The sequence below is a fragment of the Mesoplodon densirostris genome, chromosome 14, assembly GCF_025265405.1.
Source record: "Mesoplodon densirostris isolate mMesDen1 chromosome 14, mMesDen1 primary haplotype, whole genome shotgun sequence".
Taxonomy (NCBI): domain Eukaryota; kingdom Metazoa; phylum Chordata; class Mammalia; order Artiodactyla; family Ziphiidae; genus Mesoplodon; species Mesoplodon densirostris.
In genome coordinates, this window is record NC_082674.1 from 85,903,428 (window position 1) to 85,930,491 (window position 27,064).

The window sequence follows — 27,064 nt, forward strand, 5'->3', positions numbered from 1 at the left end:
CATTTGGTGATTGTATTAGTTTTCTATTTGGTGATTGTGTTAGTTTTCCATTGCTGCCTGGGCAGATTACCACAAAGTTAGATTCTTAAAACAGTTTAGAAGTCTAGGTATGACATGGATCAATCAGAGAATTCTGTTCTGTGAATTTGAAGGGCTGAGGTCTCCATTTCCTTGTTGGCTGTCAGCCTCTTTCAGTCCCTCTGAGGACATCTGTATTCTTTTTTCCCCCTCCACCTATAAACCAACAATGGTGCATAGAGTCCTCTGTGCCTTTCCTTTCTGTCACATTTCTCTTCCTCTTCTCTCTGACTTTCATTTCCAGCCAGAGATGGTTCTCTATTCTTAATGGTTCATGCAACTGTACTGGATTCATCCAGAAAATACATGATAATCTCCCCATCTCAATGTCCATAATGTTAATTACATCTGTAAAATTCCTTTTGTCATGTAATATATATAATATATATTACAATATATATAATATATATAAACTAATGTGATGTCATGTAGCCCTGGGACTCATAGGTTCCAAGGATTAGGACATGAACACCTTTAAGGAACCACTATTCTACTTGACCCAGGAATGCAATCTCACCCTATCTGAACTGCCCTGCCCTGACCTGAAGATACTTAGATATTATGGTCTTTATATATCCTACTTAATGTGATTTTTCAAACATTTTGCTGCAGAATGTTAATGTGGTTGATAAAGAGGTGCTGTCTTAGTCTTTAAATATCATGTAATGCACAGTTACCATATTATCTTTAAATCCAAAAGTTCTGAATTGTAAAACACACCATGTTCAGTGACTGTGGATCTGTATTTCATTGAATGGAGATACCATAGTTTATTTATTCTACTCCTTTGATACATATTTAGGCTATTTCTATTCTTTTCCAGTTACTAATAGCCTTATAATGAGCAATTTTTAACATATTTAATTTTGTATACATGTAATGATATTCGTATAACAAATATCAAGGAAAAACCCTCTAGGATCAAAAGATACACACATTGTATATTTTGATAGATATTGCCAAATTGCCCTATGGAGGGGGAGGCAGCAAACTAATTTATCTTCCCTAGCTTCATATATGAAGATTCTACTTCCTTACATTCTTGCTCACATAGTGTGCAATCGAACTTCTAGATCTGTCACTCTGAGTCAGTATACTTTTACTTTAATTAATAGACTTCATTTTTGAGAAGCTTTAAGTTTATCAAAAAATAGAGCAAAAAGTACAGTGTAGTTTAAATTTGTAACTATTTTATTATATGTGAGCATATTTGTAATAGATCATTCATATTTTTATGTTTAAAAGAAAATTATATTTCTTTTATTGTGAACTATTTTTCATATTCTCTACAATTTTTCTACTGAATATTGGTCTTTTAAAATTGTTTTATGGGAAATAATTGTATATTTGTTATATTTTTGGTACACGTTAGAAATGGTTTTTCCCAGGTTTGCCTTTCGACTTTGATATTTTATTAAATCTCTTTCATTAAAGTGTTTTATTTTTATGTAAAATAAGTTACCAATTTATTCTTTTGTATTTTATAGATTTTTAGTCATACTAACAAAAGTCTTCTGTGGATTACTTATGTGTATGAATTATGAATACAAGTTTTAATTCTGACCATAGCTCCTTATCAGTAACTACATACAAGGGTTGGCTACATCCCAGTCAAGGCCACCATGGACCATATGGGTTAACATATTAAGGTTTTCTAACTTGCATATTCATAAATACTACAGCTATAGAGATGAAGATAACAAGAGAAGCATGTTCATTAATTATACATAGGACAACATATTATGTTTTATTCAGTATTAAAATCCTGAACTCAGATGTATTTGTTCACATTATAGGGAGGCATCTGTCACTGTGCTCTTCTTCACTTGAAGGGTGAGTCTTTGTCCAGATTCAGGAACTTCACTAAGATGAAATCCTTTGTTTCAGGTCTAATTTTCAGTTTTGCCCTAAGCAGCCAGAATAGAGAGACAAAAAGCATCAATACTAGGAAAGTGAAACTGAGAGGAATGTATATTTCTGGGCTTTCTTGCTCTTATGCTCTTGCTTATGAAAATATTTGGGAATCAGCTTGTGTCATAAAACAGGAGAAGGGAAAGGATGGGGGGAAATATTGAGGGAGAATTAGCAAGTGTTAGAAGAGGGGAATATTCTGGGGAATCAACATTAGATTTAGGTAGAAGGAGGAAAAGGATGAATAAAATCTAGGGGAAATGACAGATGTTACAAAGGAAGAGATGTCATTGTGGAGTAAAGGGTGGAAAGTCATAGAACCTGGAATAACCCGGAATTTGAGATTGACATTACACATGGGCCTAGACCTGGAACTGACCTAAGACATGTACATTGGATCACAGATATGGACCTTTATCATAAACTTGTATTGAATATAGACATTGGAATGGGACTTTCAGTCTTTTACCTGTGCTTGGAACCATGATTTTGAACTTGGACTTCAGACCAAGACCTAGATATCAGACCTTGATCTTGGACCTTAATCTGAACTTATTCTCTAGACTTGGACATTGGAATGAAATATAAGACCTAAAATTTGAACCTGAATTTGTCCAGAAACTTGAATCTGATCTTAATCATGCTCTATGGTTATAGACTTGGGCTTTAGACCTTGACATTGATGTAGAGATTTAATCTTAGATGTGGACCTTATATCTGGACCTGGACCTGACCTTGGACCTGTACTTCAATTCTAGACATAGATGTGAACTTGAACTTTAGAAATTTACCTTGACCCTGAACCTGTACCTTGCTCTGGATGTTGAATCTGGAACTCATAAATGGATTTGACTTAGATATTGGACCTGATATTAGACCAGCTCCTGGCTGGGGAAAATATAACTTGGACCATGACATTGGACATGACTTTTGTCCTTATATATATGAACTTTGGACCAGCACTTGGACTTGAACTTAGACCTAACCTTGGTCATAGATATTGACTAAGTACCTATACTCTAGACATGGACTTTGGACCTGGAACTTGGATCTGCATTTTCTAGTTCCTTGCAGAAAACCTTCAGTTGGAATTTGGATTCAGATCAACTTATTATCTGTCTGTTAAGATCAGATCAGGTCCTCTCTGTCTTATGTTTTAAAAATCTTTATACTTGTCTTTTCAAAGCTCTTACCATACTATAATCAATTGTGTAATTATTTGATTTTTCATTTTATATATACCAGGTGTTTATATAGAAAACTTCAGTCAGTGGGCAAAATCCTGCACACTGCCTGTTTCTTTATGGCCCATGAGCTTAGAATTTTTTTCTTTTTCTTTTACATTTTAAGTAGTTAGAAAACAATCAAAAGAAGAATATTCTGTGACACATAAAAAGGACATGAAATTCAAAGTTTAATGTCCAGAATTAATGTTTGACTAGAACACAGACATATCCATCCATTTACACATTGTCTTTGGCTGCTTTCATGTGTCAATTGTAGAGGTCTACAGAGCCCAAATTATTTACTATCTATTCCTTTATGGAAGAAGTTTGCTGACCCTTACCCTACACAGTAAAGATGAAGGCCATATTTGTCATTATTAGCACTGTAGTCAGATTTCAGAGGTTTTTATATGTGATAAGTTATATCTTAAAGTCAACAAAATATGGTACATTTCCATGAGTAGAGAAATGAATATATCATTTTGAAATACTTACATGAATAAATAGTATACTGCAGCTAAAATCAATAAATAAGGACTATCTCAGTGTAGATTTTTAAAAACTAAGGTCAAATGAACAAAAACATTTTAGAATGTTATATAAAATATGATACATGTATATAACAGGAAATATTACATAGTATGAAACAGTATGAAATAATACTACATATGTTGATTTATACATCTATATGTAGTAAATTATTAAAAACTTAAATTGGGATTTCCCTGGTGGCGCAGTGGTTGAGAGTCCACCTGCCGATGCAGGGCCATGGGTTCATGCCCTGGTGCGGGAAGATCCCACATGCCATGGAGCAGCTGGGCCTGTGAGCCATGGCCACTAAGCCTGCATATCCAGAGCCTGTGCTCTGCAATGGGAGAGGCCACAGCAGTGTGAGACCTGCATACCACAAAAACAAAAACAAAAACAATAAAACCTATATTGGAAGAATGATCAAAAATTCATAACAGAGAATTAAGAAGAGAAGTGGAACTGAGGGGTGATGCAAATAGACTACTATTGTATTTTCTGTTTATTACTTCATTTTTCTCCTTCATTTCTCAAAAAAATGAAGATATGAAGAAATATGTCAAGATATGAACATAAAGAGAAAGGAGTAAAATGTATATGGTATAACTTTCTGAACCTGAAAAAAGAAACAGATATCCAGGGACAGGAATCACAGAGAGTCCCAAACAAAATGAATCCAAAGAGACCCACATGAAGACATATCATAATTAAGATGGCAACATTTAAAGATAAATAGAGAATTCTAAAGGCAGCAAAAGTAAAACAAAGAGTCACATACAAGGGAACCCCCATAAGGCTATGAACTGATTTCTCTGCAGAAACTTTGAAGGCCAGAATATATTTAAAGTGCTGAAAGGGGAAAATCAAAAACCTAGGATACTCTATGCAGCAAGGTTATCATTTAGAATAGAATAGAAAATAAAATACTTCTCAGAGAGGCAAAAATAAAAAGTTCATCAATACTAAACTGACCCTAAAATATATGTTAAAAGGCCTTTGCTAAGTGGAAAACTAAAGGTAAACAAAAGTAAGATTTTATGGGAAAGGGAAAATCCCACTACTAAAGGTGACTACATTCTGAAAGCTGTGGACCAACCACTTAAATAAGCTAGTATAAAGATTAAAAGACAAAAATTGTAAAATTATTTATAACTACAATAAACAGTGAAGGGATTAACATGAAGATGTAAAATATGACATCAAAAACACAAAACATGGGGGGAAGATTAAGAAAGGTAAATCTCTTAGGATATGTTTGAACTTAATGACAATCAGTTTAAAATAAAATATAATTATAGGTCAACATATATGTACCCCATGGTAACCACAAATCCAAAATTTACAATAGACATAAACAACTAGAAAGAAAGTAACACAAGCCTACCACTAAAGAAAAACATCAAACCACAAGGAAATAAACTAAAAGAAGAAGAAAGGAACAGAAAAGTACTACAAAAACAACCAGAAACCAAGTAACAAATGGCAGTAAGTACATACCTATTGATAATCACTTTAAATGCCAATAAACTAAATGCTCCAATCAAAAGATGTGGCTGACTGGACAAAAAACAAAACAAGATCCATCTATACGCCACCTACAAGAGACTCACTTCAGAGGTAAAGACACAGTCAGACTCTATTAGCATATGTGAGAAGATGGAAAAAGATATTTCATGCAGATGGATACAAAAAGAAAGCTGGGGTAGCCATACTTATATCATACTAAGTAGACTTTAAAACAAAGTCAATAAGAAAAAACAAAGAAGGGCATTGTGCAATAATAAAGGGATCAAGACAAGAAGAAGATATAACATTTGTTAACATATATGCACCCAATACAGGATCCCTTAAATATATAAAGAAAATATTAACAAATATAAAGGGAGAAATGCACAAGATTACAATCATAGTAGGGGACTTTAATACCCCACTTACGTCAATGGACAGATCATACAAAAGAAAACAAGTAAGGCAACAGTGGTCTTAAATGACACAAAAGACAGTTGGACTTAATAGATATCTACAGGACATTATATAAAAAAAACAGCAGAATACCCATTCTTTTCAAGTGCACACAGAATATTCTCCAGGATAGATCATATGTTAGGCCACAAAACAAGTCTCAACAAATTTAAGAGGATAAAAATTGTATCAAGGATTTTCCTACCACAATGGTATGAAACTAGAAATCAATTACAGAAAGAAAAATGGAATAAGAACAAACAGGTGGAGGCTAAATAAAATACTACTAAAACAATGGGTCAATGAAGAAATCAAATAAATATCAGAAAATACCTTGAGACAAATGAACATGGAAACATGACACTCCAAAATCTATGGGATGCAGCAAAAGCAGTTCTAAGAGGGAATTTTATAGCAATAGAGAACTTCCTAAAGAAACAAGAAAAATCACAAACAACTTAACCTACCATCTAAATTAATTAGAAAAAGAAAAAGCCTGAAGTCAGCAGAAAGAAGGAAATAGTAAAGATCAGAGAGTAAATATATAAAACAGAGATTAAAAAAATAGAAATGATCAAAGAAACCAAGAGCTGTGTCTTCAAAACATAAAATAAATTGATAAGCCTTTAGCCAGGCTCACTAAGAAGAAAAGAGAGGGGACCCAAATAAACAAAATGTGAAATTAAAGAGGAGAAATAACAACCAATAACTCAGAGATACAAAAAATCATAAGAGATGGCTATGAAGTTATGTGCCAACATTTTGGACAAGCTGGAAAAAATTGACACATTTCTAGAAAGATTGAACCTGCTAAGACTACATCAAGAAGAAACAGACAATTTGAACAGACAGATCACGAGTAGTGAAGTGGGATTTGTAATGAAAAACCTCCAAGCAAACCAAAGTCCAAGATCAGATGGCTTCACGTGGGAATTCTACCAAACATGTAAAGAAGAGCTAATACCTATACTTCTCATGCTTTCCCCCCAAATTGAAGAGGATGGAACACTTCCAGTTCATGTTATGAGGTCATCATTACCCTGATACAAATACCAAGGGAACTCCAAAAAACAAAAAAAAAAAAAAAAAGAAAGAAAGAAAGAAAAAAAATTTACAGGCCAAATTGATCTTTGATGAATATAGATGCAAAAACCCTCAGCAAAATATTGGTCAACCAAATGCAACAATATAAATAAAGTATTATAGGCCATCATCAATTTGGATTTATTTCAGCAAGTCAAGGATGATTAAATATTCATAAATCAATCAATGTGATACACTACATTAACAAAAGGAAGGATAAAAATTACAGATCATCTCAATAGATGTAAAAAAAGCATTTGAAAAAATTCAACATCTATTCATGATAAAAACTCTCTTCAAAATGGGTGTAGAGGGAACATTGCTCAACCTAAAAAAGGCCATTTATGACCATCCCAAAGCTAACTTCATACTCAATGGTAATAGACATTTTTCCGAAGAGGTAATGCAAATGGCTAATAGGCACATGAAAACATGCTTGATATTGCTAATTACTAAAGAAATGCAAATCAAAACCACAATGAGATACCTCACACCTGTCAGAACGGCTATCATCAAAAGGTCTACAAACAACAAATGTTGGCAAGGATGTGGAGAAAAGGGAACCCTTGTACACTGTTGGTGGGAATGTAAACTGGCGCAGCCACTATGGAAAATAGTACGGAGTTTCCATAGTAAACTAAAAATCAAACTACCATATGATCCAGCCATTCCATTCCTGGGCATATATCCTCAGAAAACACTAATTTGAAAATATATATGCACTCCAACGTTCATAGCAGCACTGTTTACAATAGCCAAGATATGGAAGTAACCCAAGTCTCCATCAACAGATGAATGGTAAAGTAGAGGAATATTACTCAGTCACAAAGAGAATGAAATTCTGTCATTTGTAGGAACTTGAATGGACCTAGAGAATATTATGCTTAGTGAAATAAGTCAGGCAAAGAAAGACAAATACTGTATGTTATTACTTATATGTGGAATCTTAAAAATAAAACAAATGAACATATATAGCAAAACAGACACAGACTCACACATGTAGAAAACAAACTAGTGGTTACCACTGGGGAGAGGGGAGGTGGGAGGGGAAAGATAGGGGTATGGGATTAAGGTATATAAACTACTATGTATAAAATACATAAGCAAAAGTAAATATTGTAGAGCACTGGGAATTATAGCCATTATCTTGTAATAACTTTTAATGGAGTATAATCTGTAAAATTACTGAATCACTATGCTGTACACCTGAAAATAAAATAATATTGTAAATCAACTATAATTCAATATATTTCTTTTTTCAGGAATATAAACACTAACCACAGAGCTAGAAGGATCTAGGAACATAGCCTAATCCCAAACTCCCCATTATACAAGGTAAGAAAGTCTCAGGTTGGGAAAACTACTTGCTCAATGTCACACAATAAGTTGGTACCCAAAACATCCTTGGAAATACCCTGAAGGCACAAGTTACATATCAGATGAAATAAAAGTTATAAGTAACCGCTAATCAGCGGGCTACCAAAAAAAAACCCACGATGAGAACAATGAGATATTATCTCATACATGTTAGAATGTATACCATCAAAAAGACACAAATATCAAATGTTGGCAAAGATGTAGAGAAAAGGGAACCCTAGTACACTGTTAGTAGCAATGTAAATTGGTGCAGCCACTATGGAAAACAGTATGGCGTTTCCTCAATAAACTAAAAATAGAACTGCCATGTGATCCAGCAGTTGCACTCCTAGGTATATATCCAAAGAAATTAAAAACACTAACTTGAAAAGATACTTGCACCACAATGTTCATAGCATCATTATTTACAATAGCCAAGATATAGAAACAACCTAAGTGTTCATCAGTAGATGAACAGACAAAGAAGTGGTGAATATCGAATTTTGCTATTTGCAGCAGCTTGGGTAGACTTGGAGGGTATTATGTATTATGCTTAGTGAAATAGATCAGACAGAGAAAGAAAAATACTGTATGCTGTCACTTATATGTGGAATCTAAAAAATGAAACAAATTAATGAGTACAAAAAAACAGAAATAGATTTATAGAGATAGAGAAAAACTAGTGGTTTTCAGTGGCAGAGAGAAGAGGGGAGGAGCAACATAGAGGTATGGGATTATGAGGTGTAAACTACTATGCATAAAATAAATAAGCTACAAGAATATATTGTACAGCACAGTGAATATAGCCAATGTTTTATAAGAAACTTAATTGGAGTATAATGTATAAAAATATTGAATCCTGATGTTGCACAACTGAAACCAATATTGTAAATCAATTACACTTCAATAAAAAAGGAAAGGAAAGCAATATGGTTAAGGAAGTATTTCTTTTTTTTTAAATTTTTATTTGCTGCCAAAAGAAATGTGACCACTGGAAATGCAGTTCAGAGCTGCAGATATAATAACCAACTAAATATAATTGGTGGTAATCTGTTGGAAACATAATCTAAATTACTTCTCAAATGAAGAACACCTTGTATTATGACCAGTTTATCCTAAAAGAAAAATAAATAACAGCCAATAGCCTTTATAAAATACTCAGTAGATATATTAGAAGAATAAACATGAAATAAAAGAGTGAACTGTCCCAAACCAATGTGAGACATTGAAACCAAATAAATTTTGATACAATTTCCTCATAAAAACTTTATTGCCCCCAATAACTGCATAGGTCATAAGATAGTTACTGTTAATTACTAGTTACTATTCATTACAAGAATATGACTAACAAAATTCAAGCAGCTGTAGTATCAGCTTTCCAATACACTGATAACTTTCCTTATTGTCTGAGGGACTTTGAGGTTTGTCCCGTTGCCTTGTTTCACAAAGTACATGGTATCTTTATATTTGATTCTTTTCCACTTCTTCTGATAGGCTTAGGATAACATGAAAGCACTAAACTAACATCCTGAATATTTGGTTAATATATCCCAAATGGTGTGCTTTAGTGATGTCTTCAATAAAATATGTTTTAAGCCTATTTTTGAACTTGGCTCTGCTAAGTCATCTTCCTGGAGCTCTTCACATATTGACAGCCTTGGAAGAAAGATACTGGATTCCTGCAAAGGGATCATTTACCCCTTGTATTATTCTAGGAATAACCAACTGAGACTTATCTGCAAATATTAATATTATTGGACTTGGAAGGTAATAGGAATAAAAAGTACAGCTTGGTTACCTTATTTTTTAGTAAAGAAAACTTAAAGCTGAGACTTGGCTAATATAAGAGGAAGAATTCCTCTCTTACCATTAAGAATTATATTGTAAGTAATCAAAATCTAGCTGTATAAATATAGTATATGAACAAACTACTCAGACTAGTTAATAAGGACATTATGAAGTAGAGTGAAAAAAACTTAAAAATAAAAAGAGTGAAACACATGTCACATTCGGTGATATTGGCAAATAAGATCCCTTTGTTCCCCTAACTTTTATCCAACTATTACGTGCACTTGCTATTATTAACATATATTTTTATCTACCAAAATTTAGATGGAGTGTAAAGTCAATGACAGAGGCACCATCCGAGGCTGAGGAGCCTGCGGGGATGTGCTGATCCAACTGGAGCTGAGGTTTGATCCAGTTCATTGGTTCCCAGTGACTGGTAGAAATTCAAAACACATAGTTCTCGAAGCAGATGAGGATCAGAAAAATACCATGAGGAGAGTGAACATAACAGTTAGTAGGATAACTTTGGATAAGTGGAAGATAGTCCAAGGTCAGAAGGAGATATGGTACCTGAGGAAGTATCCAAGGAGGGTATCTAGGTCAGAAAACAAGCCAAAGTCAGAACAAGAGGCTGAGATAGTCTGTTTGCTTCAGTAACTTATGCTGGGGTGTCTTCTTGGTCCCCTTCTCTAAGAACTAGGTCTCATCCACAGGTCCTATCTAAGAGGTGAGTGCAATTCCCATAATAATACCAAGTGACTCAAATTCCTTTTCCCAACTGATTGAATGGGAGTGAATAACCAGGCCTACCTACACTAATCATACATTGTACTGAAAATTAATTTGTTCACTGAGAATGTAGTCAATTTTTAAGTCCATGAAGTGAAAAGTTTAGGAGAACTCTAATGAATTAACCATGTTTGATCACTCTTCCTGTATCACCAAGGCAAGGAAACTGACAGACTAAAAGAATATGAATGAAACCCAGTGAAATACAAAAAAGAGGAAGGCGAGCACACCCTCATTTTCTGACTTTGTTCTTCCTTTATCTAGTACTTCGTGAGACTTGGCTATATGCCCCAATCTTGGGTACGCTGAGATAAATCTGTGTCCTTCCTAAAACATTACTTTTTGCTTGAGTGAGTTACAATGCATGTCAGCAACTTATATGCAAGTAGCTTAAACTAAGTGAGCCTGAAAGAAGCCTGTGTCCTATCTCAGTCAAGGCACATTTGAATTCTCAACAACCTAATAGGAGTATGCACTCTAGAAGAGGACACTGGGGAACTCAGGTATTGGATATGATACAAAGTTTCTCATACAAAGTTGGTGTGTTGAGGGCTCACACACAAATTGGAGGCTCTTTATCTTCCCTCCAAATTGAGTGGGAATAGTTTCTAGAGAGAGAAAATAAGATATTATAAATATTAGAGGAGAGGGACAATTTTATCAACTGTGCCAGGAGGAGTAGAACTCTAGACAGCCTGAAAGGCACAAAGTTATGGAGGGCTCAATGGGACAGAATGGATACAGGGGAAGGAAAGATGGAAACTGCTCCCCTACCTCTGTTCTAGACTTCTAGATGGAAAGCTTCATGATTGTTTACCAGGGGAAGAAAATTTATAACATAGTTCAGGACACAAACTGGTCAGCAATAAAGACTATGAATTTAGCAAAATATCCTCTGTGATCAGTAAGTAAGGAACTTGAACATGGCTGTAAGTACAGTAGACATGTTGATTGACTTGACAACAGCTATTCTTTTAAATTCTGCTAACAGAACCCCAACTTTGCATGAAAGACAGTATGTCCAGTCCCAGGAGATGAATCCTAATTTGTCAAAACAAATTATGACAATTTTGAGAGCTTTTTTGCAGGGGGGACGACTAGAACTGCAACCCAACATTGTCCAATAAGATATAAGACTACATTGACTATGGGCTTATGAGACAAATATTCCTCCACAGTAAGAAAGAAAGTATAAGAAGGGAGTCTTTTTTTCTCCTCTTCCCTTCTTTCCTTACTGCACTGGAAATTGTTGGACAATGCCTAGGATTGGACAATATATATATATATATATTCCTCTTGGCATATTTGTGGTGAAGTATGTCAGCACTGCTTCTGTAGAATGTGGGTTGTGTCCATATAAAGACATTGCTCTCCCACACACTCTACTGAACACAAATTCCTAGACAAGGTCTCTGATGGTATGAGGCAACCAGTTTAGGATTTGATGATGTTTAGAACAGTACTTCCTAAACCATCCGTGTAAAAGTTAATGATAAGATTTTATTAACATTCATAAAATAGAAATAAAATGAAGAAATTCAAAAATTAAATGGATAAAACACATATTTGAAATGCATATATAATTGTTTTGTTATTAGTTTTGACAGAAAAAAAAAAGGTAATCTTTCTAATTGTTGTACAATTTTTTAATGTCTTTCAGCTTCTATACTTCCCTTGCCATGGTCGATTGGCATGAGTCCATTTAACTACATGTCGCCCTGTACCTAGAAGGCACTTGGGAGAACAAACCCCAGAACATCCTCTTAAAACACTCTGACTCCAGTCAGGACTGGATTTGGGCAACTTATTGTCTGGCAGGATTTCTCTTAACTTTTTTTTTTCATGGAAGCAACCTAAATGTCCATCAACAGATGAATGGATAAAGATGATGTGGCACATATATACAATGGAATATTACTCAGCCATAAAAAGGAACGAAATTGAGTTATTTGTAGTGAGGTAGTTGGACCTAGAATCTGTCATACAGAGTGAAGTAAGTCAGAAAGAGAAAAACAAACACCATATGCTAACGCATATATACGGAATTTTAAAAAGTGGTACTGATGAACATAGTGGCCAGGCAGGAATAAAGACAGAGGCTTAGATAAGGGACTTGAGAGCACGGGTGGGAAGGGGAAGCTGGGATGAAGAGTAGCATTGACATATATACACTACCAAATGTAAAATGGATGGCTAGTGGGAAGCTGCTGCATAGCACAGGGAGATCAGCTTGGTGCTTTGTGACGACCTAGAGGGATGGGATATGGAGGGTAGAAGGGAAGCTCAAGAGGGAAGGGATATAAGGATATATGTATACATATAGCTGATTCACTTTGTTGTACAGCAGAAACTAACACAACATTGTAAAACATTTATACTCTAATAAAGATGTGATTAAAGACCTAAATGTAAGGCCAGACACTATAAAACTCTTAGAGGAAAACATAGGCAGAACACTCTATGACATAAATCACAGCAAGATCCTTTTTGACCCACCTCCTAGAGTAAGGGAAGTAAAAACAAAAATATACAAATGGGACCTAGTGAAGATTAAAAGCTTTTGCACAACAAAGGAAACCATAAACAAGATGAAAAGACAACCCTCAGAATGGGAGAAAGTATTTGCAAATGAAGCAAGTGACAAAGGATTAATTTTCAAAATATGCAAACATTTTTTGTATTAAAAAAATGATGCTTTTTTGAAGAAGTTTCCCTTACCTAACTGATGGCAAGACCCAGACTTTTCATGCATCTGCATATTTCAAGACCACTAATCTACCTTCCCCCCTTATCATCACCTCTCCCTCGCCACAAGCTTCCATTGTGGAAAAAACGTTTTTGGTCAGATTTTCCATAATCTGGAAAAAAATATTTAGTCTATGAGAACACTGACAAAATTTTCCATATGGGCCAAGAACACTACAGCGTTGCCAAGTAAGGGTATTGCTTCTTAAATAAAGAGATGAAAAGAACCGTGTCTTTTTCTTTTAATGTTTGTTAAATGTCATTTGTTCCTTCTAGGATAGACTGCCTTGACTAAATACTCTTTCAGCATTTTTAGTGGAAACACTTCTCCATCAGTTTCAATGAATTTATGATTGCACAGTGCCAGACGTTTTGATTTTCTTCCCTGTTTAAAGTCACAACATGGGTTTGAAAAGTTCACAGTAATTGTACTTGTGCCAGTTTCTATTTTAGTTGAGTTCTCCCTTTGACGACAGGTGAGCCACTCCAGCTGTGGGGACCAGATCCTATCCTTCCTGTTGGAGAACCCATTGTGTTAGATATGACATTTGAAGTTGAAACTAAGAAAAATCCCAAAATGATTTGGCTTAAAAATTTAAGGTATTTACTGGACCACATTACTGAAAAATCTAGCAGTGAGGAAGGCTTTGAGCTCAGTTTGACCAGGGCTCAAGTGTCATTTCTCTTGGGTTCTCCTGTCTACATTCTCTTTTATATGTATTATTTATTCTTCTACTGGCTTCCTTTTTTTCATAGCTCAAGAAAGTTGCCAGCAGCAGCTGGGGCTACTGTTTCCTTAACAATATCGGTAGAACATATATTATTTCCTCAATTAATAAAAGAATAATACTGACTTCCTCCTGCCTTTTTAGACAAAACTGAGCATATCACTATGGTCAGGAAAATGTCATGGGCTATTGCTCGAAGCCTGAATTACTGTGCATCTTTGAACCATAATTAAAGCAAAGTGGATATAGTATTACATGAGTTATAAACTCACCAGGATCTTGGAGTGTGATCACTATCAAAAAACCTCAGGAAGGGGTCTCAGAAGCATGGAGGGAGTGGATTTTCTTAGTGGACCACCTGAGCTCTTAGACAAAGGGGAAAAGAGAGTAATGAAAAGGGTAGGTTCCCAGGGATTTTCACCACACACATATTCAGACAATTGGAGATAGGTAAGACTAGACATAATAATTAACTGGAATTAAAGAATGTAAAAAATAATATAATCCTACTTTTTTGGTTGATTATCAGCAATTACCATATTTCCTCCATCAAAGGATCAGTCACTTTCTAAAAGTCAGTTTGTTATTGACACGTGACATCATAAAATATCACTCTTCTCATTCTTCTCATACCTTTGGTCGAAGCTTTTCAGTTCTCTTTGCCAGCTTATATTGTGAATTCTCCTTTGGTTTCCTGTTCCATAGATCATCATGTAAATATGCTCTGGTTATTCTCAGCCTCCCTTTGAAAGTAATCAGTCCCTCTGATACTGAAGGTTTAGATGACATTATTTTTCAAACCTAAGCTGGTGATGTTATATATTTTCAAAAAGTGAGTAACTCATTTGGTGAAGATAAAATAAATATTCTGCTTTCTCCTGAGAGCAATGAAAGAGAATTAGGAAGACACTTGGAAAAATTTGTGATATTTTCACTTACTAAATATTTTGAAAAGTTTTCTCTTTAATCAGGTTTAGACTGGATATCAATGTATTGCTGTTCTTCTAAGGATGTGCTAAACACTATCATATTTAGTTTACCTGGAACTTGAATAAGGCCACTTGGTATTCATATTTTGGGTCTCTAAGCCAACTGGTTACTTCGAGAATATAGGAAATTTGTAACTAGTTCTTCACTACCAGCCTTTTCACAGAAAGAAGTATTTCCTGATTTTCTTAAAATGAAAACAACAACAACACCATTGCAAACAATCCTGAGCATTTTTAACTATTATTTTACAAGAGTTTTTATTCCTATCTTTCCTAAAATGAAAATAATAATAATACAGACAGTCAACAAGCCAGATAAGTTTAAGAAATTGTGGCACACTATTGAATTGAATATTAGCCATTAAAAATTACACAGAAATATTTAATTTTGTAAAATTATAAAATGTGTATGTGGGAGGAGGGGGAGGCAATGAAGGGACTTCTTTTCCGTCTCCTCATTCACTGTCCAGCTTGAGTGGTTTTGCCAGAGTAGATGAGGAAGATTTGTTATTACGTGACCAGAGGAAAGGGTAGAGGCAAAATTAAAGCCTATGAAGTGAGCAGAACAAAGTCAGGACACTGAGAAGGGACAAAGGTTATGTGGGCTCAGCGAGATTCCCAGAATGGGAAGAGGCCCTTCCAGGCATAGGCTGGAACCATCCAAGGTAAGGTTTCCTCTCCACAATGTCTCACTTTCCATTAGGCAAAGGTGGAGTTTTATCATTCTATGAATTCTCCCAGGTGCCCAGTTCTCGTGTCCTTAAGAGTTGGAGGGAGTGAGAAAAGATCTTCCATGAAAGGCAGCAAAAGGGAAGCAAAGAAGTAGTCCAGAAATGATGAAGGAGATCAGGACTCCTGCTGTTACGAAGCATAACTTTACGTGCCTGATACACAGTGAAGTCAAATAAACCAAAACATTGGAGTTTGGAGCAGAGATAGGTTTATTGCAGGGCCATGCAAGGAGAATGGGTGGCTCATGCTTCCCCAAATCCCTAACTCTCCAAAGGGTTTCAGCAAAGCATTTTTAAAGGCAAGGTGAGGGAGGGATGTTGTTGGTAGTTGCAAACTTCTTGGTGTGGGAATACTTTGTTCTTGCAACTGTTCTCATAGGTCAGGTCACGATGTTCCTGTAAACCTCCAACAAGACAAATGTTATTCTCTATTCTAAAACTTTTTATCTGTGTATGAATGGAAGAGTGTTATATGCTTAAAGGTCAGAGCCTTGAGAATGGGCTATCCTGTATATTTCAGGCTGTAGGCAACATTCTTTATTTTTAAATTTTTAAATTTTATTGTATTTATATTTTTATAGTGCAGCTTCTTATTAGTTATCCATTTTATACATATTAGTGTATATATGTCAATCCCAATCTTCCAATTCATCACACCACCCACCCCACCCACCCCTTTTCCCCCTTGGTGTCAATACATTTACTCTCTACATCTGGGTCTCTATTTCTGCCCTGCAAACTGGTTCATCTGTACCATTTTTCTAGGTTCCACATATATGCATTAATATACAATATTTATTTTTCTCTTCCTGACTTACGTCACTCAGTATGACAGTCTCTAGATCCATCCACGTGTCTACAAATGACCAAATTTCATTCCTTTTTAAGGCTGAGTAATATTCCATTGTATATATTTACCACTTCTTTAACCATTCATCTGTCGATGGGCATTTAGGTTGTTTCCATGACCTGGGTATTATAAATAGTGCTGCAATGAACTTTGGGGTGCATGTGTCTTTTTGAATTATGGTTTTCTCTAAGTATATGTCCAGCAGTGAGATTTCTGGGTCATATGGTAATTCAATTTTTAGTTTTTTAAAGAATCTCCATACTGTTCTCCATAGTGGCTGTATCAATTTACATTCCCACCAACAGGGCAAGAGAGTTCCCTTTTCTCCACACCCTCTCCAGCATTTGTTGTTTGTAGATATTCTGATGATGCCCATTCTAACTGGTGTGAGATACTACCTCATTGTAGTTTTGATTTGCATTTCTCTAATAATTAGTGATGTTGAGCAGCTTTTCATGTGCTTTTTACCCATCTGTAGGTATTCTTTGGAGAAATGTCTATTTAGGTCTTCAGCCGATTTTTTTTTTTTTTTTTTTTTTTTTTTGTGGTACGTGGGCCTCTAACTGTTGTGGCCTCTCCCGTTGCAGAGCACAGGCTCCGGACGTGCAGGCTCAGCGGCAATGGCTCACGGGCCTAGCCACTCCGCGGCATGTGGGATCTTCCCAGACTGGGGCACGAACCCATGTCCCCTGTATCAGCAGGTGGACTCTCTACCACTGCGCCACCAGGGAAGCCCTTCAGCCCATTTTTGGATTGGGTTGTTTGGTTTTTTTGATATTGAGCTGCATGAGCTGTTTATATATTTTGGAGATTAATTCTTTGTCCATTGATTGGTTTGCAGATATTTTCTCCCATTTGAAGGTTGTCTTTTTGTCTTGTTTGAACTTTCCTTTGCTGTGCAAAAACTTTTAAAGTTCATTAGGTCCCATTTGTTTACTTTTCTTTTTATTTCCATTACTCTAGGAGGTGGATCAAAAAAGATCTTGCTGTGATTTATGTCAGAGAGTGTTCTTCCTATGCTTTCCTCTAAGAGTTTTATAGTGTCTGGTCTTACATTTAGGTCTCTAATCCATTTAGAGTTTATTTTTGTGTATGGTGTTAGGGAGTGTTCTAATTTCATTGCTTTACATGTAGCTGTACAGTTTTCACAGCATTACTTATTGAGGGGACTGTCTTTTCTCCACTGTATATCCTTGTCTCCTTTGTCATAGATTAGTTGACCATAGGTGTGTGGGTTTAAATCTGGGTTATCTATCCTGTTCCATTGATCTATATTTCTGTTTTTGTGACAGTACCATATGGTCCTTATTTCTGTACCTTTGTAGTATAGTCTGAAGTCAGGGAGTCTGATTCCTCCAGTTCCATTTTTTTCCCTCAACACTGCTTTGGCTATTCAGGGTCTTTTGTGTCTCCGTACACATTTTAAGATTTTTTGTTCTAGTTCTGTAAAAAATGCCATTGGTAATTTGACAGGGATTGCATTGATTCTGTAGATTGCTTTGGGTAGTAGAGTCATTTTCACAATGTTTATTCTTCCAATCCAAGAACATGGGATATTTCTCCATCTGTTAGTATCACCTTTAATTTCTTTCATCAGTGTCTTATAGGTTTCTTCATACAGGTCTTTTTTCTCCCTAGGTAGGTTTATTCCTAGGTATTTTATTCTTTTTGTTGCAATGGTAACTGGTGGTGTTTCCTTCATTTCTCTTTCAGATTTTTCGTCATTAGTGTATAGGAATGCAAGATATTTCTGTGAACTAATTTTGTATCCTGCTACTCTACCAAATTCATTGATTAGCTCTAGTAGTTTCCTGGTGACATCTTTAGGATTCTCTATGTATAGTATCATGTCATCTGCAAGCAGTGACAGTGTTACTTCTTCTTTTCCAATTTGTATTCCTTTTATTTCTTTATCTTCTCTAATTGACGTGGTTATGACTTCCAAAACTATGTTAAATAACAGTGGTAAGAGTGGGAATCCTTGTCTTGTTACTGATCTTAGAGGAAATGCTTTCAGTTTTTCACCATTTAGAATGATGTTTGCTGTGGGTTTCTCATATATGACCTTTATTATGTTGAGGTAGTTTTCCTCTATGCCCACTTTCTGGAGAGTTTTTATCATAAATGGGTGCTGAATTTTTTCAAAAGGTTTTTTTGCATTTATTGAGATGATCATATGTTTTTACTTCTTTAATTTGTTAATATGGTGTATCACATTGATTGACTGCATATATTGAATAGTTCTTCCATCCCTAGGATAAATCTTACTTGATCATGGTGTATTATCTTTTTAATGTGTTGTTGGATTCTGTTTTCTAGTATTTTGTTGAGGATTGTTGCATCTATATTCATTAGTGATATCGGTCTGTAATTTTCTTTGTTTGTAGTATCTTTGTTGGTTTTGGTATCAGGGTGATGGAAGCCTCATATAATGAGTTTGGGAGTGTTCCTTCTTCTGCAATTTTTTGGAAGAGTTTGAGAAGGATGGGTGTTAGCTCTTCTCTAAATGTTTGATAGAATTCACCTGTGAAGCCATCTGGTCCTGGACTTTTGTTTGTTGGAAGATTTTTAATCACAGTTTCAATTTCATTACTTGTGATTGGTCTGTTCATATTTTCTATTTCTTCCTGGTTCAGTATTGGAAGGTTATACCTTTCTAAGAATTTGTCCATTTCTTCCAGGTTGTCCATTTTATTGGCATAGAGTTGCTTGTAGTAGTCTCTTAGGATTCTTTGTATTTCTGCAGTGTCTTTGGTAACTTCTCCTTTTTCGTTTCTTTTTTTTTTATTTTTTTATTTTTTTATTTTTTTTATTTTTTAATTTTACAAATTTAATCAGTTATACATATACATATGTTCCCATATCCCCTCCCTTTTGTGTCTCCCTCCCACCCTCCCTATCCCACCCCTCCAGGCGGTCACAAAGAACCGAGCTGATCTCCCTGTGCTATGCAGCTGCTTCCCACTAGCTATCTACCTTACGTTTGGTAGTGTATATATGTCCATACCGCTCTTTCACTTTGTCACAGCTTACCCTTCCCCCTCCCCATATCCTCAAGTCCATGCTCTAGTAGGTCTGTGTCTTTATTCCTGTCTTACCCCTATGTTCTTGATGACATTTTTTTCTTAAATTCCATATATATGTGTCAGCATACAGTATTTGTCTTTCTCTTTCTGACTTACTTCACTCTGTATGACAGACTCTAGGTCCATCCACCTCATTACAAATAGCTCAATTTCATTTCTTTTTATGGCTGAGTAATATTCCATTGTATATATGTGCCACATCTTCTTTATCCATTCATCCGATGATGGACACTTAGGTTGTTTCCATCTCCGGGCTATTGTAAATAGGGCTGCTATGAACATTTTGGTACATGTCTCTTTTTGAATTATGGTTTTCTCAGGATATATGCCCAGTAGTGGGATTGCTGGGTCATATGGTAGTTCTATTTGTAGTTTTTTAAGGAACCTCCATACCGTTCTCCATAGTGGCTGTACCAATTCACATTCCCACCAGCAGTGCAAGAGTGTTCCCTTTTTTCCACACCCTCTCCAGCATTTATTGTTTCTAGATTTTTTGATGATGGCCATTCTGACTGGTGTGAGATGATATCTCATTGTAGTTTTGATTTGCATTTCTCTAATGAGTAAAGATGTTGAGCATCCTTTCATGTGTTTGTTGGCTGTCTGTATATCTTCTGTGGAGAAATGTCTATTTAGGTCTTCTGCCCATTTTTGGATTGGGTTGTTTGTTTTTTTGCTATTGAGCTGCATGAGCTGTTTATAAATTTTGGAGATTAATCCTTTGTCAGTTGCTTCATTTGCAAATATTTTCTCCCATTCTGAGGGTTGTCTTTTCGTCTTGTTTATGGTTTCCTTTGCTGTGCAAAAGCTTTTAAGTTTCATTAGGTCCCATGTGTTTATTTTTGTCTTTATTTCCATTTCTCTAGGAGGTGGGTCAAAAAGGATCTTGCTGTGATTTATGTCATAGAGTGTTCTGCCTATGTTTTCCTCTAGGAGTTTGATAGTTTCTGGCCTTACATTTAGGTCTTTAATCCATTTTGAGCTAATTTTTGTGTATGGTGTTAGGGAGTGATCTAATCTCATACTTTTACATGTCCCTGTCCAGTTTTCCCAGCACCACTTATTGAAGAGACTGTCCTTTCTCCACTGTACATTCCTGCCTCCTTTATCAAAGATAAGGTGACCATATGTCCGTGGGTTTATCTCTGGGCTTTCTATCCTGTTCCATTGATCTATCTTTCTGTTTTTGTGCCAGTACCATACTGTCTTGATTACTGTAGCTTTGTAGTATAGTCTGAAGTCAGGGAGCCTGATTCCTCCAGCTCCGTTTTTCGTTCTCAAGATTGCTTTGGCTATTCGGGGTCTTTTGTGTTTCCATACAAATTGTGAAATTTTTTGTTCTAGTTCTGTGAAAAATGCCATTGGTAGTTTGATAGGGATTGCATTGAATCTGTAGATTGCTTTGGGTAGTAGAGTCATTTTCACAATGTTGATTCTTCCAATCCAAGAACATGGTACATCTCTCCATCTATTTGTATCATCTTTAATTTCTTTCATCAGTGTCTTATAATCTTCTGCATTTTTCTGTCTTTTGTCTCCTTAGGTAGGTTTATTCCTAGATATTTTATTCTTTTTGTTGCAATGGTAAATGGGAGTGTTTCCTTGATTTCACTTTCAGATTTTTCATCATTAGTATATAGGAATGCCAGAGATTTCTGTGCATTAATTTTGTATCCTGCAACTTTACCAAATTCATTGATTAGCTCTAGCAGTTTTCTGGTAGCATCTTTAGGATTCTCTATGTATAGTATCATGTCATCTGCAAACAGTGACAGCTTTACTTCTTCTTTTCCCATTTGGATTCCTTTTATTTCCTTTTCTTCTCTGATTGCTGTGGCTAAAACTTCCAAAACTATGTTGAATAAGAGTGGTGAGAGTGGGCAACCTTGTCTTGTTCCTGATCTTAGTGGAAATGGTTTCAGTTTTTCACCATTGAGGACGATGCTGGCTGTGGGTTTGTCATATATGGCCTTTATTATGTTGAGGAAAGTTCCCTCTATGCCTACTTTCTGCATGGTTTTTATCATAAATGGGTGTTGAATTTTGTCAAAAGCTTTCTCTGCATCTATTGAGATGATCATATGGTTTTTCTCCTTCAGTTTGTTAATATGGTGTATCACATTGATTGATTTGCGTATATTGAAGAATCCTTGCATTCCTGGAATAAACCCCACTTGATCATGGTGTATGATCCTTTTAATGTGCTGTTGGATTCTGTTTGCTAGTATTTTGTTGAGGATTTTTGCATCTATGTTCATCAGTGATATTGGCCTGTAGTTTTCTTTCTTTGTGACATCCTTGTCTGGTTTTGGTATCAAGGTGATGGTGGCCTCGTAGAATGAGTTTGGGAGTGTTCCTCCCTCTGCTATATTTTGGAAGAGTTTGAGAAGGATAGGTGTTAGCTCTTCTCTAAATGCTTGATAGAATTCGCCTGTGAAGCCATCTGGTCCTGGGCTTTTGTTTGTTGGAAGATTTTTCATCACAGTTTCAATTTCAGTGCTTGTGATTGGTCTGTTCATATTTTCTATTTCTTCCTGATTCAGTCTTGGCAGGTTGTGCATTTCTAAGAATTTGTCCATTTCTTCCAGGTTGTCCATTTTATTGGCATAGAGTTGCTTATAGTAATCTCTCATGATCTTTTGTATTTCTGCAGTGTCAGTTGTTACTTCTCCTTTTTCATTTCTAATTCTATTGATTTGAGTCTTCTCCCTTTTTTTCTTGATGAGTCTGGCTAATGGTTTATCAATTTTGTTTATCTTCTCAAAGAACCAGCTTTTAGTTTTATTGATCTTTGCTATCGTTTCCTTCATTTCTTTTTCATTTATTTCTGATCTGATTTTTATGATTTCTTTCCTTCTGCTAACTTTGGGATGTTTTTGTTCTTCTTTCTCTAATTGCTTTAGGTGCAAGGTTAGGTTGTTTATTCGAGATATTTCCTGTTTCTTAAGGTGGGATTGTATTGCCATAAACTTCCCTCTTAGAACTGCTTTTGCTGCATCCCATAGGTTTTGGGTCGTCGTGTCTCCATTGTCATTTGTTTCTAGGTATTTTTAAATTTCCTCTTTGATTTCTTCAGTGATCACTTCGTTATTAAGTAGTGTATTGTTTAGCCTCCATGTGTTTGTATGTTTTACAGCTCTTTTCCTGTAATTGATATGTAGTCTCATAGCATTGTGGTCGGAAAAGATACTTGATACAATTTCAATTTTCTTAAATTTACCAAGGCTTGATTTGTGACCCAAGATATGATCTATCCTGGAGAATGTTCCATGAGCACTTGAGAAAAATGTGTATTCTGTTGTTTTTGGATGGAATGTCCTATAAATATCAATTAAGTCCATCTTGTTTAATGTATCATTTAAAGCTTGTGTTTCCTTATTTATTTTCATTTTGGATGACCTGTCCATTGGTGAAAGTGGGGTGTTAAAGTCCCCTACTATGATTGTGTTACTGTCGATTTCTCCTTTTATGGCTGTTAATATTTCCCTTATGTATTGAGGTGCTCCTATGTTTGGTGCATAAATATTTACAATTGTTATATCTTCTTCTTGGATTGATCCCTTGATCATTATGTAGTGTCCTTCTTTGTCTCTTCTAGTAGTCTTTATTTTAAAGTCTATTTTGTCTGATATGAGAATTGCTACTCCAGCTTTCTTTTGGTTTCCATTTGCATGGAATATCTTTTTCCATCCCCTTACTTTCAGTCTGTATGTGTCTCTAGGTCTGAAGTGGGTCTCTTGTAGACAGCATATATATGGGTCTTGTTTTTGTATCCATTCAGCCAGTCTGTGTCTTTTGGTGGGAGCATTTAGTCCATTTACATTTAAGGTAATTATTGATATGTATGTTCCTATTCCCATTTTCTTAATTGTTTTGGGTTCGTTATTGTAGTTCTTTTCCTTCTGTTGTGTTTCTTGCCTAGAGAAGTTCCTTTAGCATTTGTTGTAAAGCTGGTTTGGTGGTGCTGAACTCTCTCAGCTTTTGCTTGTCTGTAAAGGTTTTAATTTCTCCATCAAATCTGAATGAGATCCTTGCTGGGTAGAGTAATCTTGGTTGCAGGTTTTTCTCCTTCATCACTTTAAGTATGTCCTGCCACTCCCTTCTGGCTTGTAGAGTTTCTGCTGAGAGATCAGCTGTTATCCTGATGGGGATTCCCTTGTGTGTTATTTGCTGTTTTTGCCTTGCTGCTTTTAATATGATTTCTTTGTGTTTAATTTTTGACAGTTTGATTAATATGTGTCTTGGTGTATTTCTCCTTGGATTTATTCTGTATGGGACTCTCTGTGCCTCCTGGAGTTGATTAACTATTTCCTTTCCCATATTAGGGAAGTTTTCAACTATAATCTCTTCAAATATTTTCTCAGTCCCTTTCTTTTTCTCTTCTTCTTCTGGAACCCCTATAATTCGAATGTTGGTGCGTTTAATGTTGTCCCAGAGGTCTCTGAGACTGTCCTCTGTTCTTTTCATTCTTTTTTCTTTATTTTGCTGTGCAGCAGTTATTTCCACTATTTTATCTTCCACCTCACTTATCCGTTCTTCTGCCTCAGTTATTCTGCTATTGATCCCATCTAGAGTATTTTTTATTTCATTTATTGTGTTTTTAATCGATGCTTGATTCGTCTTTAGTTCTTCTAGGTCCTTGTTAACTGTCTCTTGCATTTTGTCTATTCTATTTCCAAGATTTTGGATCATCTTTACCATCATTATTCTGAATTCTTTTTCAGGTAGACTGCCTATTACCTCTTCATTTGTTAGGTCTGGTGGGTTTTTATCTTGCTCCTTCTCCTGCTGTGTGTTTTTCTGTCTTCTCATTTTGCTTATGTTACTGTGTTTGGGGTCTCCTTTTTGCAGGCTGCAGGTTCGTAGTTCCCGTTGTTTTTGGTGTCTGTCCCCAGTGGCTAAGGTTGGTTTAGTGGGTTGTGTAGGCTTCTTGGTGGAGGGGACTACTGCCTGTGTTCTGGTGGATGAGGCTGGATCTTGTCTTTCTGGTGGGCAGGTCCACGTCTGGTGGTGTGTTTTGGGGTGTTTGTGGACTTTTTATGATTTGAGGCAGCCTCTCTGCTAATGGGTGGCGTTGTGTTCCTGTCTTGCTAGTTGTTTGGCATAGGGTGTCCAGCACTGTAGCTTGCTGGTCGTTGAGTGAAGCTGGGTGCTGGTGTTGAGATGGAGATCTCTGGAAGATTTTCGCCGTTTGATATTATGTGGAGCTGGGAGGTCTCTTGTGGACCAGTGTCCTGAAGTTCGCTCTCCCACCTCAGAGGCACAGCACTGACTCCTGGCTCCTCAATTTGGGATGATTTGTTGTCTATTCATGTATTCCACAGATGCAGGGTACATGAAGTTGATTGTGGAGCTTTAATCCGCTGCTTCTGAGGCTGCTGGGAGAGGTTTCCCTTTCTCTTCTTTGTTCTCACAGCTCCTGGGTCTCAGCTTTGGATTTGTCCCCGCCTCTGCGTGTAGGTCGCCGGAGGGCGTCTGTTCTTCGCTCAGACAGGACAGGGTTAAAGGAGCAGCCTCTTCGGGGACTCCGGCTCACTCAGGCCGGGTGGGAGGGAGGGGCGCGGGAGGGAGGGGCACGGAGTGCGGGGCGAGCCTGCAGCGGCAGAGGTCGGCGTGACGTTGCACCAGCCCGAGTCGCGCCGTGCGTTCTCCCAGGGAAGCCGCCCCTGGATCCTGGGACCCCGGGATTGGCAGGCTGCACAGGCTCCCGGAAGGGCTGTGTGGACAGTGACCTGCACTCGCACACAGGCTTCTTGGTGGCGGCAGCAGCAGCCCCAGCGTCCCACGCCCGTCTCTGGGCTCCGCGCTTTCAGCCGCGACTCGCGCCCGTCTCTGGAGCCCCTTTAAGCAGCGCTCTTAATCCCCTCTCCTCGCGCACCAGGAAACCAAGAGGGAAGAAAAAGTCTCCTGCCTCTTCGGCAGCTCCAGAGTTTTCCCGGACTCCCTCCCGGCTAGCTGTGGCACATTAGCCCCCTTCAGGCTGAGTTCTCGCCGCCAGCCCCAGTCCTCTCCCTGCGCTCTGACCGAAGTCCGAGCCTCAGCTCCAGCGCCGCCCGCCCCGGTGGGGGAGCAGACAAGCCTCTCGGGCTGGTGAGTGCCGCTCGGCACCGCTCCTCTGTGCGGGAATCTGTCTGCTTTGCCCTACCCAGGTATGTGGGGAGTTTCTTGCCTTTTGGGAGGTCTGGGGTCTTCTGCCAGCGTTCAGTAGGTGTTCTGTAGGAGTTGTTCCACGTGTAGCTGTATTTCTGGTGTATCTGTGGGGAGGAAGGTGATCTCCGCGTCCTCCTTTTTCGTTTCTAAATTTAATGATTTGAGTTCTCTCCCTCTTTTTCTTGATGAGTCACTCTAATGGTTTATCAATTTTGTTTATCTTCTCAAAGAACCAGCTTTTAGTTTTATTGAACATGCTTATTATTTTCTTTGTTTCTATTTCATTTATTTCTGCTCTGATCTTTATGATTTATTTCCTTCTACTAACTTTGGGTTTTGTTTGTCCTTCTTTCTCTAGTTCCTTTAGGTGTAAGGTTAGATTGTTTATTTCAGATTTTTGTTGTTTCTTGATGTAGGCTTGTATCGCTATAAACATCCCTCTTAGAACTGCTTTTGCTGCATCCCATATGTTTTGGGTCTTCGTGTTTTCATTGACATTTGCCTCTAGGTATTTTTTGATTTCCTCTTTGATTTCTTCAGTGATCTCTTGGTTATTTAGTAACATATTGTTTAGCCTCCATGTGTTTGTGTTTTTTTACATTTTTTCACTGTAGTTGATTTCTAATCTCATAGTGTTGTGGTCAGAAAAGATGCTTGATATGATTTCAATTTTCTTAAATTTACTGAGGCTTGATTTGTGACCCAAGATGTGATCTATCCTGGAGAATGTTCCATGTGCTCCTAAGAAGAAAGTGTAATCTGTTGCTATTGAATGGAATGTCCTATAAATATCAATTAAATCTTTCTGGTTTATTGTGTCTTTTAAAGCTTGTGTTTCCTTATTAATTTTCTGTTTGGATGGTCTGTCCATTGGTGTAAGTTAAGTGTTAAAGTCCCCCACTATTATTGTGTTACTGTCAGTATCCTTTTTTATAGCTGTTAGCAGTTCCCTTATGTATTGAGGTGTCCCTATGTTGGCTGTATATATATTTATAATTGTTATACCTTCTTCTTGTATTGATCCCTTGATCATTTTGTAGTGTCCTTCCTTGACTCATGTAACA